The sequence below is a fragment of the Castor canadensis genome, chromosome 3 (assembly GCF_047511655.1).
Source record: "Castor canadensis chromosome 3, mCasCan1.hap1v2, whole genome shotgun sequence".
Taxonomy (NCBI): domain Eukaryota; kingdom Metazoa; phylum Chordata; class Mammalia; order Rodentia; family Castoridae; genus Castor; species Castor canadensis.
This window is the reverse complement of record NC_133388.1, coordinates 95,462,003-95,479,377: the sequence shown is the minus strand read 5'-3', so window position 1 is coordinate 95,479,377 and position 17,375 is coordinate 95,462,003. Positions and strand designations below refer to the sequence as shown.

The 17,375-nt window shown below is 46.9% G+C and overlaps 1 long non-coding RNA gene across 1 annotated transcript; it reads left to right on the top strand.

Moving 5' to 3' along the window:
• Window positions 1-10,089: 10,089 nt before the first annotated feature.
• On the top strand, window positions 10,090-16,872 carry LOC109679471 (uncharacterized). The gene is made up of 3 exons (XR_012446254.1): window positions 10,090-10,232; window positions 14,446-14,610; window positions 16,837-16,872. It is a non-coding gene; the product is annotated as an uncharacterized lncRNA (long non-coding RNA).
• Window positions 16,873-17,375: the final 503 nt, after the last annotated feature.

The window sequence follows — 17,375 nt, the reverse complement described above, 5'->3', positions numbered from 1 at the left end:
AGATCTTTAAGAAATAGGGTCCTATTACCTTGGCAAAATTTATATACCCTCCATGAAACACCCTGAATTGAGATTTCAGTGTTTTCACTCAAATGTCATAATGAGAAGATTATCTTTGGAGTCAGTAATAGACTGCATTCACTTCATTTAAAAAGGCCCTATTTTGGGGTCATGCACAATGGCTTATGCCTGTAATCCAAGCTACCTGAGAGGTAGAGACGGGAAGATCACAGTTCTAAGACAATCTGAGCAAAAAGTTATGAAGGCTCCATCTCAAAGAACAACTTGGGCATGATGGTCAACACCTGTAATTGCAACATATAAGAGCCAAGGTAGGAGGATCATGGTCAGCGGCTGTCCAGGGAAAGCATAAGAACCCTATCTGAAAAATAACTAAAGCAACATGGGCTGGGGGCATGGCACAAGTGGTAAAGTGCTTACTTAGGAAGCAAGATGCCCTGAGTTCAAATCCTCAGTACCTGGGACAAAAACAGACATGCAGATTAAGTGAATCAGAATAGAATACATAGGTATAAATCAACACAGCAGTGCCCACCTGATTTTTGACAAAGGCACCTAACCCATATGATGGAGAAGAGACAAGCTCTTCAACAAATGTTGCTTGGGAAATTGGATGTCTGCATGCACAAACTGAAACTAGTTTCATGTCTTTCACCCTGTACAAGTATCAACTTAAAATGGATTAAGGACCATAATAATACCTGAAACTCAGAATCTAGTGCAAGATATAATGGAACTAATAGGAATAGACAATGACTTTCTAAATAGAATTCAAATGGCTCAGCAACTAAGAGAAAGGATTTACAAATGGGACTACATGAAACTAAAATGCTTCTGAACAACAAAAGAAATAGTCACAAGAATGAAGAGGACACCCACAGAATGGGGGAAAACTGCCAGCTATACATATGATGGGAATTAGTATCGAGAATATATTCAAAAACTAAACTCCCCAAAAATCAATGACCCAAGGAAGAAATGCACAAATGAACTGAACAGAGCTTTTTCAAAGGCAGAAGTCCAAGTGACCAACAACTACATAAAGAATGCTCACCATCCCTGGCCATAAAGGAAGTGCTAATCAAAACCATGTCAAGATTCCACCTCACTCCCATTAGAATGGCTATCATCAAGAATACAAACAACTAATGTTTTCAAGGATGTCTAAAAAACGGAACCCTCATATGCAGTTGGTGGGAATAGAAATCAGTACAACCAGTATGGAAAAGTGCGGAGGCTCCTCAAAACTAAAAGTAGAATTGCCATATGATTCAGCATTCTCATTCATAGGGATATACCCGAAGGAATGTAAGTCAGGTTACAATAAAGCCTCCTGCACATCCTTGTTTACTGCAGCATTATTCACAACAGCTAAGATATGGAAAGAGCCAAGATGCCTCAATACTGATAAATGGATCAAAAATTGTGGCATTTATACATGATGGAATTTTATTTAGCCTTAAAGAAGAATGAAATTTTATTATTTGCCGGTAAATGGATGGAACTTGAGAACATCAACTTAAGTGAAATTAGGTTAAGAAAACCAAAGGCCAGATGTTTTCTCTCACACATGGACTAGAGACCTGATACACATACAAGCAATATTATGAACAGGTCTCACTAAGGGGAGCTTACTTATGAGAGAGCGAGGGTAAAAGGAAAATGTTAAGGGGGTCAATATGGTGGTTGTAATTTTTGTACAAGAATGCAGAATTATTAAACCTTTTGAAATTACCATAAGAAGGGGAATAAAGTAGAAAGGCAAAAAATAGAGGGAATGAACCAATTCATGTTATAATACATATATACGGAAATGTCACAGTGAAACATCCTGTATAACTATTTTAATGAAACAAAAATGTGCTGGGCACCATTGGCTCATGACTGCAATCCCTGTGACTCAGGAGGAAGAGAAAAGGAAGATCGTGGTTGGGCAAATAGTTTGTAAGAACCTATTTCAAAAACACCTATCACAAAAAAAAGGCTGATGGACTGGCCCAAGGTATAGTCCCTGACCTCAAGCCCCAGTTCTGCCCTCCACACCAAAAATAAAAATAGCTTGTTTTCAAAAATGGAGAACAGGGCTTGTTTTCAAAAATGGAGAACAGGAAGGAAAAACAAGTCCTGTCTAGGGAGTTGATAACTTGTGTGTGTGTGTGGGGGGGGTGAAGATATAAGGAAAGTGTGTTGAGGGTGAATAAGGTGTAAATACTATACACTCATGTATGAAAATGGAAAAATGAGACCTGTTGAAACTATTCCAGAAATGGGGGAGGAGGATAAAGGAGAATAATAGAGGGATGAATTCAACTATGGCATATTATAAGAACTTTTGTAAATTTCACAATGTACCCCCCAAAAATAATTTTTTAAAACTCAGTAATGTAAAAAATCTTTTTAAATTATTGTGTTCATTTTACTGAGTTTAAGAGACACAAGCTATGCAACCACACTTATTTGGCCAGTTTTCCTACAAACTCACACCTATTTGACTTATTATGCTAAGTGGATACTGTGCATGTTAGTTCTGACAACCACGTACCTCCTCACAAACATTATAGCACTGACATCACCCAACAGCAGATATGAGGAACAGAGCTCTATGTTCCAAACACCTCTGACAATATCTGCACCAGCACAGGTAAACATTCAAACTCTCTGCATAGATTTCCCTACAACATAAGAGTGTTGGTCTAAATGATATATAAGGTCAGTTTGGGTTCTAATATTTTATTAATATTTTAGGTCACTTTTACTCAACTGGGCAGTTCTCAAACTCCTGACCCACAGAAAATGGGTAAATTAATTTTTTTGTTTACTATGCTAAATGTTGGAGAAATCTTTTACACAGCTATAGGTAACTAATAGATGGTAGATGGCAGTTCCATCTGCTAACTACTGGGGCATCCAAGACTGTTCCACAAACCTTAGGGGCTTGCACTGGGAGACTAGGGGCATCTTGATACCTCCCGTGGAAGAAAGCATCTATGGCCTCTGCAAAAATGCTACCAGTGCATTTGGTGGAGTGTTGATAAAAAATTCTGAAATGGTACATATATGGTAAGGGAGCCGGGGCTCATGAACTCGTCCTCAACTCATGACTTCAAAAAGCATCAAACATAGAAAAACACGTGAAGTGACATCATTTCCACCAATGTTCTTGGAAAGAAGACATACTACCACCTCTATGCCAATGAGGAAGGAAACCCTAATCCACCAGAATCTATGCCTGAAGTGATCACTGGAATTGGAATCATTTTTAGCAAGCCAATGACACACATGGACACATGTATCAGGATGCCCGGATATATACTGGGCATGTTCAATGAATGCTGAATATTTCCTCCTCAGATAATATGTTAGGGTTGATCTTCGCAGTAGCAAGGTTGAGCCAAACCTGTAGTTAGTGACTTCCAGGGAGCATTGCTGACTTGCATTATGTGGGACAGAGTACCTAACAGACAATGATACAGGAAATATTTTACAACCACCCACGCACACACACTCACACACACAAACACACCCACAGCATGGCTATGTCCCATGAATATTAAGTATTCTGGTGTAAGTGAATTTCTGGGCTTTCATCTAAATAAAGTAACTTTCAGCAGCACCAAAACTTCATTAATACCAGGAATCACTGGTGAACCAGGGTAATTTCTTCAGACATTCGTTGCCATGGTGTAATGTAACCTGCAGGCCAGAGAAGAAGTGATGGCATAGCAACACGTGCCTGGGCCTCTGAGTAACCTCCTTCCTCCCTTGCCAGTCCACTAGCAGCACACTGTGAGACTGGCTGTTCAGGGTGAGCCCCTAAAATCAACGCCACCTGTACACCACAGTGAGATCCAGGGCGGCCTGTTCTGCTCGGTGAGTTCCAGGCCCGAAAAGGTCACAAAAGCCTGTGGACACTCCAGACCGTGGGGTATGGTAGCTTAGGCTAGCAGGTGAAGAAAGAAATGCTCCAATCCTGTCGTGCTAATGTCACCCATGTGCTCCTCCTGTCCCTGCCCTGTTTCCCTAGGCCCCACTTAACTGAGAAGTCTTCCACACAAGACAGGGGCACCTTCCTCCAGCTTCTTCCTGCTTGGCTGGCTGGGCTGCCATAGCAACAGGCCAGGCAGGAGCTTCCTCAGGACTCTTCAAGTTCCAGGGGCTGTAAGCCCACTGTGACATCACCACCAAGACTTTTCTGATTGGTCAGACTGCATAAGCAGTCCCTCTAGGCCCTGCCCCCTCCCAGATCCAGCCACTTGTGTGGCAGTTTCCTGGCAAGATCTTCTTATCTGAGGATTGCTTTTCTCCTCCAGGTTCCCTCATCAGCTTGTTCAAGGTTCAAGTGGGATGACATTTCTGTCCTGTTCCAAAGAACTCCCAATCTGGAACCTGCATTTTGGAGATCAGGAAATGTTTCTGGTGGTAAGTACGAAAACACCTCAAGGCCTTTTCAGTTCCATCAGCAAGGAAAACTCCCTCTACATTGGATGAGGCAATTTCCCTCCCAGAACTACATCTCCCATCATGTGGGAGGTCATTCCCTTATGTGAGGAAAAATATAGTACACTGGGAACCAGGGGGTTGTGTTTCCAGGCTTCTGTGTTCCTAACTCCATCAAAACATGCAAATGCACACACTGGCTGCCAAGAGCTTCAAAGTGACCACAAGAATTCACTTCATGTTGACAAAGAAATTAATTCACTTTGATCTGAGAAATACACCGGCACACACAGGGTGTAGTCAAGGAATGCTTAATATTCCCTAGTCAGTGAAATTGTTACCATCTCTCCAGTGAACAGCAGCTTTCAGGAACACCAGAAAGTATGGAATACCATGAAGCACTCAGGAAGAACATTCATTTCTACAAAGATTCTCTCATGGACAAAACACTACACCTTTCATTCATGGAACTGAACACATAAAGTCAAGAGCGACTCAAGGCTGTTCCTCAAAGTGACTTCAGGAACTAACCTAACTTCTACCAATCAATGATGGCAAATTGAACAAGAGATATCACACACACACACACACACACACACACACACAAAGTGATGATATCCTAATTGTTATCTAGTAAGTGAATTTCTTACCTTCTATCTACTAAATAGCCACATTGAACAAGACCAGAAGTCACTGAGCAACAGGACACCCTGGTGCATTCCATCCATTCCCACAGTGTTAAAGAGAGATTTTGATTCAAGGAGTCTTATGCATGCCTAAAGAGTGGATATGCTCAATGAATATGAAATAGTATGTAGTATGAGAATTTATTAGAAAGAGCAAAGAAATTAATACACTGTGACACTATGAGTATTACACACACAAACACACACACACACACACACACACGCTGGTGTTATCTGTAGGGGATCAAAGTGGTTGAGGTGACCTACCATTGCCTGCCCTGGCCTGCTCTGTGTCCTCTTTGAGGTCCTTTGGTAAATTCTCCAGAAGCATCTTGGTTGAGGGTTGACCCAGTATCACTTGATATGGTCTATGCCTCCACTCTGGGCTCTCTTGCAGCCTGAACCTCCACACAGTGGAAGACAGCAAGAGAGTGTTCTTTTATCTACATGGTCTCCAGAAAAATGATCTGGCTACAGTTTGTTTGGAATGTGGGCATCTGGTCATCAGGGTTCAACATTCTATGGTCCATCATCCAGAAAGTGAGGGCTTCTCTGGTGTACACACAACTGAAACTCTTCTTCAGACAAGCCCTCCCCAAGGTCTAGTAGGATGTTGCACCCCCACCCCCAAGTCTAGGTCATAGGTTGGCAATAGTGTGACTCACACAGCCTACCCCAGTGGTCTGGGCACTGTCACTGTTCCAATATTGAGGACACAGAGCTGGGGTCAGAGATGGCCCCTTCATTAATTAAACCAAGTATGTGACTCTCAGCAGAGCATTAGGGATCTCAGGACCTTCCCAGTCTTCCTGATTGCTCCCTGGGGGATCATCCTAGCATCTAATTCCCAGGATGTCATCAGTTTTTCATCATGTCTAGTACCTGTATTTCCTGTGACACTTTGAGGCAGTTCATTCATGTAGGTAATGCACTAAATGAGTGTTGGGAAATTTAGAAGAAGGGAAGCAATAAGAATGGAATATAGATTGGATGTGGTGTTGCACAACTATAATTTCAAAACTAGGGGGGATGAGGCTGGGAGTATCAAAGTTTATATCCAGGCTGGGCTAGATAGCCATACACGGACTCTAAACAAAACCAGAGAACCCCAAGTTAACATAGACTTGAGTTCATTGGCTTTATCTAGAGAAAATCAAAAGTGTGTACACAGAGACAAATACACACAGACTCACAATGGCTTATATGAACACAAATTCATGTGCACACAGAGACACTTACACATTTGCAAACAGATGCAAATAAGTACAAATGCTGTCACAGAAGTTCATGTACACATGCATGATTATACCCACACATAGATGCACACTGAGGCAAAAATATATGCACACACATTCATCCTAATCCCAGGGTCTCCCCAAGGTGACCACAACTTCTCTTTTCCCTCTCAAAGAGCTACCCAGTTGCTCGTCATACACTTAGCCTCCTTTCCTGGAATTCCAACACCCATTGCTAACCTGCCTACACAATACCTTGATGTGGATTCTCCTTGTCCCACTCATAAAAGGAGTGTGGGCAGCTATCTCATGACTCACCCTTGATTCTGAAATCCTGGCACAGGTGACAAATGAGGTCATCTATGTCTTGATCCTAGGCAACAAGGAAAGGCAGGAGCTGGTGACGAGGCTACGATTGGGCTCATGTGTTCAAGGCCCCTGTGTCTCTTCTGTGCTTCTAGGGACAGGGAAGCACTAAGTGAAAACTGCTTCTGGAGACCAATCCTCTGAGAAACCAGCACCTTCAGGAAAGGAAGCAGTGAGTGAACCCTGCAGTGACTGTGGTCATCCACTGAGTGCTGGATTAATTGTACGTGTTTGTGTAACAAACCTACATGCATGTGACAAAGATGTGTCACATGTTTGTAACTGGTCTATCCCAGTCTCTGTCCACGTGTAATTCAAGCAGAAGTGCTGCTCAAAAAGGTGGTGCCCTACTACTGCCCAGGCTCCATCTGGTCAGTGGGACATAAAGCGCAAGAATTACCTAGCACCCACCACCTGCACCACCATCAATCAGTTTGACGCCATGGTTTCCTCTGTCATCACAACCTCCCTGGGAGACCAGAGCATGAAGGACTCAGATCAAGCCTGGTGGAACACTGGATTGAGGTGGCCAGGGTATCCTGCAAGAGGCCTAGCCAAGAAGGCTACCACAGTAATATCTGCACCATCCCTCATGAGTCTGCATAGATTAAAAATCTCTCAGGTTGCTGGTAGCTAGGACTCATTTCAGGACAATTTCTCACACTTGGCTCTCAAAGTCAGATTTATACTTAATATTCAAATCAACTCTATTCAATAGTCTAGGGCTTACCTTAGTGCTGAACAGGACAACACATACGAGGACACAAGTTAAGGGGAGGACATGATACATGGTGTATTATTTACAATTTAAAAAATAAACACTACATTCCTATAGTTCCTTTTGGATATGTATTTGCCAAATGCATGGATGCTATTTTACTTTATCTGCCAGTCTTTGAAGTAGAAGCACCCAGGGTAGTTAGTTGTGCATTTCTCTTCAGGTGGCCCTAAATCAGCACTATCATATTAAAAACAAAAATACTTTGTTAACAGCATGACCTATTTTCTGAACACACAAGACATTTTCATTGGAAAATAACTAGAAAACAAAGAAATGCAAACAGCAAAAAAAAAAAATCCCAACATGTTCCTTATTCCACACACTATTTTTAACACTTTGTGTACTTCTGCTTCATTTTGTATATAAACATACACATTTTAAAATGCAATCTGGGTGGGGTGGTTCAAGTTACAGAGTGCCTGCCTAGCAAGTGCAAGGTCCTTAGTTCAAACCCCAATCCTGTAAAGAGACAAAACAAAACCACAATTCAGACAACCCTATGGGTATAATTGGATATCTTTTTCCCACTCATCATTACATTCTTTTAGAACATCACTTGACTGCTGTACCACACATTCCATAGATCTATAACTTATTTATAGTCACCCACTGCACTGTAGGTGAACGAGTAGCACAGAATTAAGCAGGAGGCTTTGCTCTTTATTTTTGCTTCCACACAAGTGCTCTGCTCCAGCAGCCATCTCAGGGCTCTTTCATGACAGATGGACCATAAGTCCCACTGGGATAGTCATTTTTGTGTGGTGCTGGATCACATGCAGGACCTCATGCATGCTGGGCAAGCACTGTACCACTGAGCTACATCCCTAACCTTTTCATCTATACACTCCTAAATGTTTCCCATTTTTAAAGTTTCCAAAGTAATCATTTCTTCTTGAAAAATTAACTTGAGAATTTTAAAAGCTCTAATGCAGTGGCACATGCTTATAATCCCAGCTACTGTGAATGAATAGATGGAAGGTTTGTGTTTTGAGGTCAGCCCAAGCAAAAGTTAGTGAGACCCTATATCTAAAAACAAGTCAGGCGTGGTGGATCAATCCTATAATCCCAAATATTTGGGATCATCTCCATCTGAGGCCAGTCCAGGCCAAAAGATGGGGGGGGAGAGAGAGACAGAGAGAGAGAGAGAGAGAGAGAGAGAATAAGTGCAAGATCCCATCTCAAAAACAACATAAAAGCAAAAGGACCAGCGGTGTGGCTCAAGTGAAGTGGTAGCATGCTTGCCTAGTTAGCACATGGCCCCGAGTACCAACCACAAAATAAGAACAAAATAACAAGACAAAAGCTGTAATGGTTCTTATACTGTCTTGTTCTAAATTCTCATGCATAATTATTCTTATGCCTCTCATATGTATACCTTCACCTTATGTCTTTGAAAAACACTAGCATTCACAGTTAAAATAAGTATAAGCAACTCAGAAGCATCTATTAAAATTTAAATGTATGTAACTTTAATATCCCGCAACTCCTCTTTTTGCCACAAACCCGGGGGAAACACTTGAGCATATATAAGAGACATCCTCAAGGATCATCTGCAATCATGAAAAGCTGGAAGCAGTCATCAGTGGGACAGGACCAACTGCACTGTGGTACAGCCATTTTCAAAAATCATACAACAGTCATGACAAAGGAGGGGAAAGTCTACATGACCATAGGAGGTTGTGTCAAAGAGAAAATAAACACATTTTACTAGCTTAAAATACACACATGCAAATGCACTGAATTCTTTTTCTATGAGGTCTGGGGTTAAAGAGAGTCAGACTTGAGAGGGCATTCAACTGTACTTGCAATGTGTGAACTTGCTAATAGCAAAGTATTTTGATAATTTCAAATAAATGAAGTGAATATATAAAATGGCTAACAATATAAAGAAATAGCGATTAAATTCATGCAGGTCAAACCTTACCTGTGCAAAAAGTTCTCTTCTGCTAGTTGAATTTGTAGTATTCCACCCTTCCATTTCATTTAAAAATATTAAATAACATTTTTGCAGCACACACGTTTTCTAAATATTTAGTAACAGGAGAAATAGGCTTGTTTATCACAAAGAGACAACTAAAAGTGGAAGAGCCAACTCTGGTTATTCATTCCTATAATCACAGCTACTCAGGAGGGGACAGCAAGAAATACTGTGGCTTATTGCACAAGCAGGAAATCAAGTTGCTTTGGAGAAGGATGACGTCTTTGGAGGACTTGCAGACAGACCAGTGAGGTGGAGTCTTCAAGGGATGAGCCCCTGGGTTCCTGGAGATGTGGCCATGGTGCAGGGCTAGGGCCAGCTGAGGGTCCACTCTCTCCGCCTCCTGCATGCGCAGAACCGGGCGCTGGGGGCAAGCAGGGCCCCAGTGCTGGAGTCTCAGGCTGCTGCCAGCATCCCTGCTCGGGCAGGGGCATAAAAGTGCACTAGAGAACGGGATAAGTAAACACTGAACTTTGTCCACTGCAAAGCAACTGCAGCATGGTTGCTGGCAGGGGGCCGGCAGGGGGCGCGCTGGGGCAGCGCCTACGCCGGAAACTCAAGAAGGGCAGGGCCTCTGCACGGACTCCACGCCCACTGGCAGGCCTTGGCTTGCTGTGTCGGCCCTACAGCCAGGCAGCGCTCGCCCCACAAGCCAGCTGGGGCAGACTCGAAAGTGGCGAAGGTGATCAGCGTGGGACGGCGGCACTCTGGAGCAGGGCTTGGCAGTGGTAGGTCCCTCCTCCTATCAGAGGAGTGTTCCCCTGGCCCTGGCGGTGAGGACAGGGCAGGAATGGGGAGATAGGAGCCGTGTGGGGTGGTCAGGCAGGACATTGAGTCAGGTCGCGGGGTCAGGCAGGAGAAGTGTCGGGCTGCGGGCATGGCGGGGGAAGTCAGGCAGTGGGTCTGGCTGCGGGAGGCGGGGGTCAGGCGGGAGGTGCGTCGTGTTGCGGGTGGCGGGGATCGGGCTTGCAGTGAGTCGGGCTGTGGACAGCGGGGGTCAGGCATGCCGTGCGTAGGGTTGCCAGGGTCAGGTGGGAGGTGCGTTGGGCTGCAGGCTGTGGGGGTTAGGCAGGAGGAGTGTCTGGCTGCGTGCGGTGTAGATCAGGCGGGAGGTGCTTTGGGATGGGCGCGGCGGGGGTCAGGCTGAGGTGCATCGGGTTGTGGGCAGTGGGGTCAGAGGAGCGGTGCATTGGGCTGTGGGGGTTAGACGGGAGGTGCGTCCGGATGCCCGCGGTGGAGGTCAGGTGGGAGATGCCTCAGGATGCTTGCCGCATGATTCAAGCGGGAGGCGCAGCTGTCTGCGGCATTCAGGCTGGAGTTACGTCAGGCCGAGGGCTGCAGGGCAGGCGAGCCCTGCATAGGGCGGCGGAGGTCAGGCTTGCGGTGTATCAGGCAACAGGGGTCAGGCTGGAGGTGCGTCTGGGGTCAGGCGCGCGGTGCATCGGGTCGCGGGGATCAGGCGTGTGGTGCGTCAGGCGGCGGGGGTCAGGTGGGAGGTGGGCTGCGGACGGCGGGGGGGCAGGCGGGAGGTGCATCAGGAGGCTGGCGGTGGGGGATAGGCATGCAGTGTGTTGGGTTATGATTGGCGAGGTCAGGCGTGCGGTGTGTCGGGTAGCAGGGGTCAGGCAGGAGATGCACAGGGCTGTGGGCACCTGGGGTCAGGCGGTGCATTGGGATGCCTGCAGCAGGGGTCAGGCGCCTCTTGCATCTGGAAGCCTCTTGCATCCGGAAGAACCTCCCACAAGACCCCCACCGCCCAATGCACCCCTTGCCTGACCCCGCAGCCCACAACCCGATGCACCTCCCACCTGACCTCCACCGCGGGGATCTCAAATCACCTCCTGCCTGACTCCTGCTGCACGCAGCCCAACGCACCGCCTGACCCCAGGTGACCACAGCCCTGTGCACCTCCTGCCTGACCACCGCTACCCAAAAAACCGCACGACTGACCCCGCCTACCATAACCCGACACACTGAATGCCTGACCCCGCCGCCAGCCTCCTCATGCACCTCCCGCCTGCCCTCCCCCGCCCGCACCCCACCTCCCACCTGACCCCAGCAGAATGATGCACCTACACCCTGATCCCTGACGCCCTGATGCACTGCTCGCCTGACTCCCACTGCCTGCTTCCAGAAGCACCTCCCACCAGACCCAGGCCGCTTGCATCCTGTGGAATCTCCCACAGTGGAGGTCAGGTGGGAGGTGCATAGGCTTGTGGGCAGCGGGGTCAGGCCAGGGGTGCATTTGGCGGTAGGGGTCTGGCGGGAGGGGCATCCGGACTTGCAAGACAGAGGTCTGGTGGGAGGTGCTTCCGGATGCAAGTGGGGAGAGTTAGGTGGGAGGTGCTTCAGGATGCGCCTGGCAGGAGTCATGCGGGAGGTGCTTCCTGATGCAGGCAGCTGGAGTGAGGCTAGCAGTGCATCAGGGCGGCGGGGGTCCTGCTGCAGGTGCGTCATGCAGTATGGGTCAGGCGCAAGGTGGTCGGGCTGCAGGCAGAGTGGGTCAGGCTGGAGGTTCGTTGGGTGCGGGTATCGGGGGTCAGGTGGTGCCCTGGCTGCAAGCGGCGGGAGTCAGGAGGGAGGTGCTTTGGAATGCCCGCGGTGGAGGTCAGGCGGGAAGTATATGGGCTTGTGGGGGCGGGGTCAGGCAAGGAGTGCATTGGGCGGTGGGGGTCTGGCGGGAGGTGAATCGGGATTTGCGAGGCAGGGGTCTGGTGGGAGGTGCTTCCGGATGCAAGAGGCAGTGGTTAGGCGGGAGGTGCCTCAGCATGCAAGCGACCTGGGTTTGGTGGGAGGTGCTTCAGCATGCTTGGCGGGAGTCAGGCAGGAGGTGCTTCTGGATGCAGGCAGTGGGAGTCAGGTTAGCAGTGCATCAGGGCGGCAGGGATCAGGCTGCAGGTGCATCATGCGGCGGGGGTCAGGTGGGAGGTGGGCTGCGTGCGGCGGGTGGCAGGCTGGAGGTGCATGAGGAGGCTGGCGGCGGGGTCAGGCGTGCAGTGTGTGGGGTTATGGTTGGCGGGGGTCTGGCGGGATGTGCATCGGGATTTGCACGGTGGGGGTCTGGTGGGAGGTGCTTATGGATGTAAGTGGAGGGAGTTAGGTGGGAGGTGCTTCAGGATGCGCCTGGAGGGAGTAATGCGGGAGGTGCTTCTGGATGCAGGCAGTGGGAGTCTGGCGAACAATGCATCAGGCGGCGGTGGTCAGGCTGCTGGTGCGTTGTGCAGTGGGGTCAGGCGGGAGGAGGTAGGGCTGTAGGCAGAGTGGGTCAGGCTGGAGGTGCGTCGGGTGCGGGTATCAGGGGTCAGTTGGTGACCAGGCTGCAAGCGGCGGCGGGGAGGTAGTTAGGTGGAAGGTGCTTCAGGATGCACCTGGCGGGAGACATGCGTGAGGTGCTTCAGGATGCAGGTAGTTGGAGTCTGGCAAACAATGCATCAGGCGGACAGGGGTCAGGCTGCAGGTGCGTCATGCGATGGGAGTCAGGCGGGAGGTGGGCTCGGGCGTCGGGGGGCAGGCGGGAGGTGCATGAGGAGGCTGCCGGCGGAGTCCGGCGTGCAGTGTGTTGGGTTAGGGTTGGCGGGGTCAGGCGTGCAGTGTGTTGGGTGGTGGTGGTCACGCAGGAGGTGCACAGGTCTGTGGCCACCTGAGGTCAGGCGGTGCTTTCGGCTGCGCGCGGCGGGAGTCGTGCGGGAGGTGCTTTGATATGTCCTGGGTGGAGTTCAGGCGGGAGGTGCATCGATTTGTGGGCAGCGGTGTTAGGTGAGCTGTTCATTGGGCAGTGCGGGTCAGGCTTGCGGTGCATTGGGCATTGGGGGTCAGGCGGGAGTTGGGCTGCTGGCGACGTGGGTCAGGCAGGTGGTTCTTCAAGATCCTCGCAGCGGGGTTCTTGTGGGAGGTGCTTTGGGATGTCTGCGGCAGGGGTCAGGCTGGAGATGTGTCTGGATGCCTGCGAGTGGGGGGGGAAGGAATGGGGGTAATGTGGGAGGTGCCTCAGGATGTATGTGCCATGGTTCAAGCGGGAGGTGTAGCTGCCTGCGGGATTCAGACTGGAGGTACTTTGGGCTGCGAGGTCAGGCTTGCGGTGCATCGGGAGGCGGGAGGTGAGCTGCAGGCGCTGTGGGTCAGGCGGGAGGTTCTTCAGGATGCCATAGCGGGGTTCCGGTGGGAGGTGCTTCAGCATGCAGGCAGTGGGAGTCAGGCTAGCGGTGCATCTGGCAGCCGAGGTCAGGCAGGAGGTGCGTCGGGATGTGTGGTGGGGGTCAGGCATGCGGTGCGTCGGGTTGTGGGCAGCGGGGTCAGGCGAGCGGTGCATCGGGTGGCGGGGGTCAGGCATGAGGTGCGTTGTGCCGTGGGGGTTAGGCGGGAGGTGATCGGGCTGCAGGTGCATTGGGATGCGGGCAGAGGGGTCAGGCCTGCGGTGTGTGGAGTTTTGGGAGTCAGCCTGCAGTGCATCGAATTGTGGGCAGCGGGGGACTGGACAGGCGTGTGGTGTGTTGCCGCCCCCCCCCCCCCCGCCTGCCCGCCTTGGTGCCCTTGGCTGGTGACATGGGGACATCGAGTCACACCTTCTCCTCCTGCCCTGAAGCCACTGCCTCTTCCCCCAGAGCTGGTCTGAGGCTCAATGCGCTCTGGCTAGGCTCCTGCTACACTGCTGTCCTGGAGAGCAGCTCTGCGACCAGGGCCACTGTGGGCGCCTGTAGATGCTGTTTAGAGACCAGGTTTGTCACTGTGTTTCCCAGGGCTACAAATACAGTACTATGATTTGGGGGGTTTTGGCTGAAAGTAGAACACATTGGTTTTTCAGAAAATTTTGAGGTTGAATGTGAAGAGATTTGTGAGGAACAAAACGAGAATGTTTTTAGGAAAATTGTGTATTATCTGAAATAATTGTTAGTAGTTGGAATATCTGTTTCTAATATTTGCTTTTTTATGGAATCATATCAGAAAATCTGCAGATCATATTCTGTGGGATAGATTCTTTTGAAGACTTGAAAATTCAGCGTGGACATTTAAAACCAGCACTGTCATTTCTGAGTATGCTGACTGCTTTCAATGTGAGAAATTCCTCCAGGAAGACAAGGACTACCAAGCTCTGAGAGGACAGAAAGGGTGAGCATTGTTTCAGTCCAGAAGAAGTTTTGAAGCTCACTGTATTATACACAGGAACTTGGTTGTCAAATGTTGATTTAGGATTCTGCAAATTTACTGTCATGGTGTACTTGTAAACGAAGGCATCTTCTGCACATCACATTTGCTCAATACTTCTTTTGTGGCATTAGGGTGCAAATTCAGACTTTGTGTCTGCTAGGGAGGCTCTCTAACTCTGAAGCCACATTCCAGCTTCCACACTCTGAAAAGTTGCCTGAGGTAAATATTAACACAGTGCCCTTAAGAACTTTCCTAGTCAAGTGGTATGGGATTTTTGTGTTTTAACACAACTTTATTTATTCTTTTAAGTATTGGGAATTGAATCTAGGGCTTCATGCATGCTAAGCAAGTGATCTACCACTTGAGCCATGCCGCCAGCTTATTTTTGGTTTTTGAGACATGATCTTGCTATGTAGCCCAGGCTGGCCTCCTACCTCAGCTGTCCAATTGCTGACATTATAGGTATGTGCCATTAAACCCAGATTTTAATTAATAAATCTTATAATTTGTTGCTCACTCACGTGAAAGCTGCCTAACCGTAATGCACTATCATTGCGTATAGTCAATAAATGTTCAGCCACTGAAGCTTTTTCCAGAAGGAAGATATCTGGTGTTAAAGAGTAAGCTTTATTGCCAAATGTCTATGCTGCTCTGACAGATTAGAGGAAGCTAATTTAACCTTGCAACTGGATAACTAGATATTAGGAACTTTGGCTGGACAAGAATTACAATCTTTGAGCAGAAATCATTTTTGGAAGTGGTTTCTGATTTTTGTACTGAAATAACTCTTAGGAGAGGGAGAGACAGCTCAGAGGGTCTTAGGCATCTCACTGCAGGGGTATTTTGAATTATTTCTAGAAATGGAGTGATGGAATTTAGAGACCTTAATTACTTGAAAGGAAGAGATGGGTACTGAAAGTACAGAGAGTATAGGCTGGTGGAGTGGCTCAAGCAGTTAGAGTGCCTGACTACCATGCATGAGGCCTTGAGTTCAAATTTCATTACCATTACAAAAAGAAATAGAGTCAGGCTAGCCAGATGTAAAAAAAACTCCTGTAGCTAGAAAGGAGATTTCAGACAAAGATATTTCAAAAGATGAAATACTTTTCTTTTCTATGAGTAATATGTAATTATTTTAGCAAACTTGGAAAAGAATAAAAATTATAATAAAGAATATATATACACACTCACATATTTTCCCCCTCTGGGCTGAGGATTAAACCCAGGACATTTGCAAATACTGGGCAAGTGTTCTACAACTGAGCTACATCTCTGACCCAAGAAGTAATATTTTAAAGCCATCAATCAAAATAGTTATGGGAGTGATTAGTGATATAATTTGGCAAGAGGAATGGTACTAGAAGAGAAGAGTTTTGAATGGTAAAAGAATGCAGTCTGATGCAAGTATGCAAGTGGAATCTAGATGTGAATAAACAATGTGAGTATACAGTGTTTTGTATCACTGGTTTTCAGATTTTCTTTTCTTTTTTCACAAAAAGAGAGCCTGCACTTTAAAAACACTTAGATGATATCACAAAAAGCAGAACAGCCGATGAGCTTCACAGCATAAAAATGCCTGAGAGCCCTGACATTGAAGATTATATTCACCTGGGTTATGCTTTGTTACAAAACAGAAAAAAAGGTTGGCAGGTAAAAGTGACTGTTCCTGAGGCCAAGTGATACAGCATTGTTCAAAATGGTATTTATAATTCTATTTTTTGACAGCTTTTTGATATACTGAGTAAATTGACAGCCAAAAAGCTTGATCTGGATTTGAGGTCATCACATGTTTACTTAATCAACAAATTCATACTGTGTCTGCCTGAGTCACTGGGTCAGGTGCTGTTGGAAAGACAATAATTTGAAGTCATCTCTTTCAATTGACATAATTGTGCTGTTATAGTTCCTCTGGATTATTAATGAACACATTAGAAGCCAGTCAATCAGATAGTAGTATCTGAAGAATGTATCCTTTGAGGCAGTTATGTTTTCATTTCTCCAAACATTGTTAGAATTCTTTTGGAATTTCTTTAACTGCACATGCTCATTGTTTTGAATATCCTCAGTTTTGTTTCCTAATGAGTTGGTTTACAAAATAATGAGTTTGAAATTCAAAATTAAGTGTGCCTACAAGTATTAACAATGTAAGAATAGTTTTTCATTTAATTTTTCTGTTTTTTTTTCCAGTGCTGGGGATTGATCCCAGTTCCTTGACTCTGCTAGGCAAGTAATGCATTCTCAGATTTTGTTCTTACCTTTTTAAAACTTGTTGATAATAATGGTGTTTGAAGTCAGGGTCTCTTACTTGCTTGGTAGGTGCTCTACCACTTGAGCCACACCCCTAGACCTTTTTTCTTTTAGTTATTTTTCAGATATGGTCTTTTGAATTTTTACCCAGGGAGGGCCCTCAGACCTTGATCCTCCTCCCTATGCCACATCACACAGATGGGATTATTTTGGGGGTGGTGGGACTTGGGACACAGATAAGAATAAAGGTACACAATATCATGCTCAGCTTACTGGTTGAGATGGGGTCTGGCTAACTTTTGGGATTTTATTTTGTAGTATTGGGATTTGATCTCAGAGCCTTGTGATTGCTAGGCAGGCAGTCTACCATTTGAGCCATATCACCAGCCCAGGTCTCACTAACTTTTTGCCTTCCCTGGATTAGAACTGCGATCCCCCTGATTTCTGCCTACCAAGTAGCTGGTATTGTTACAAGCATG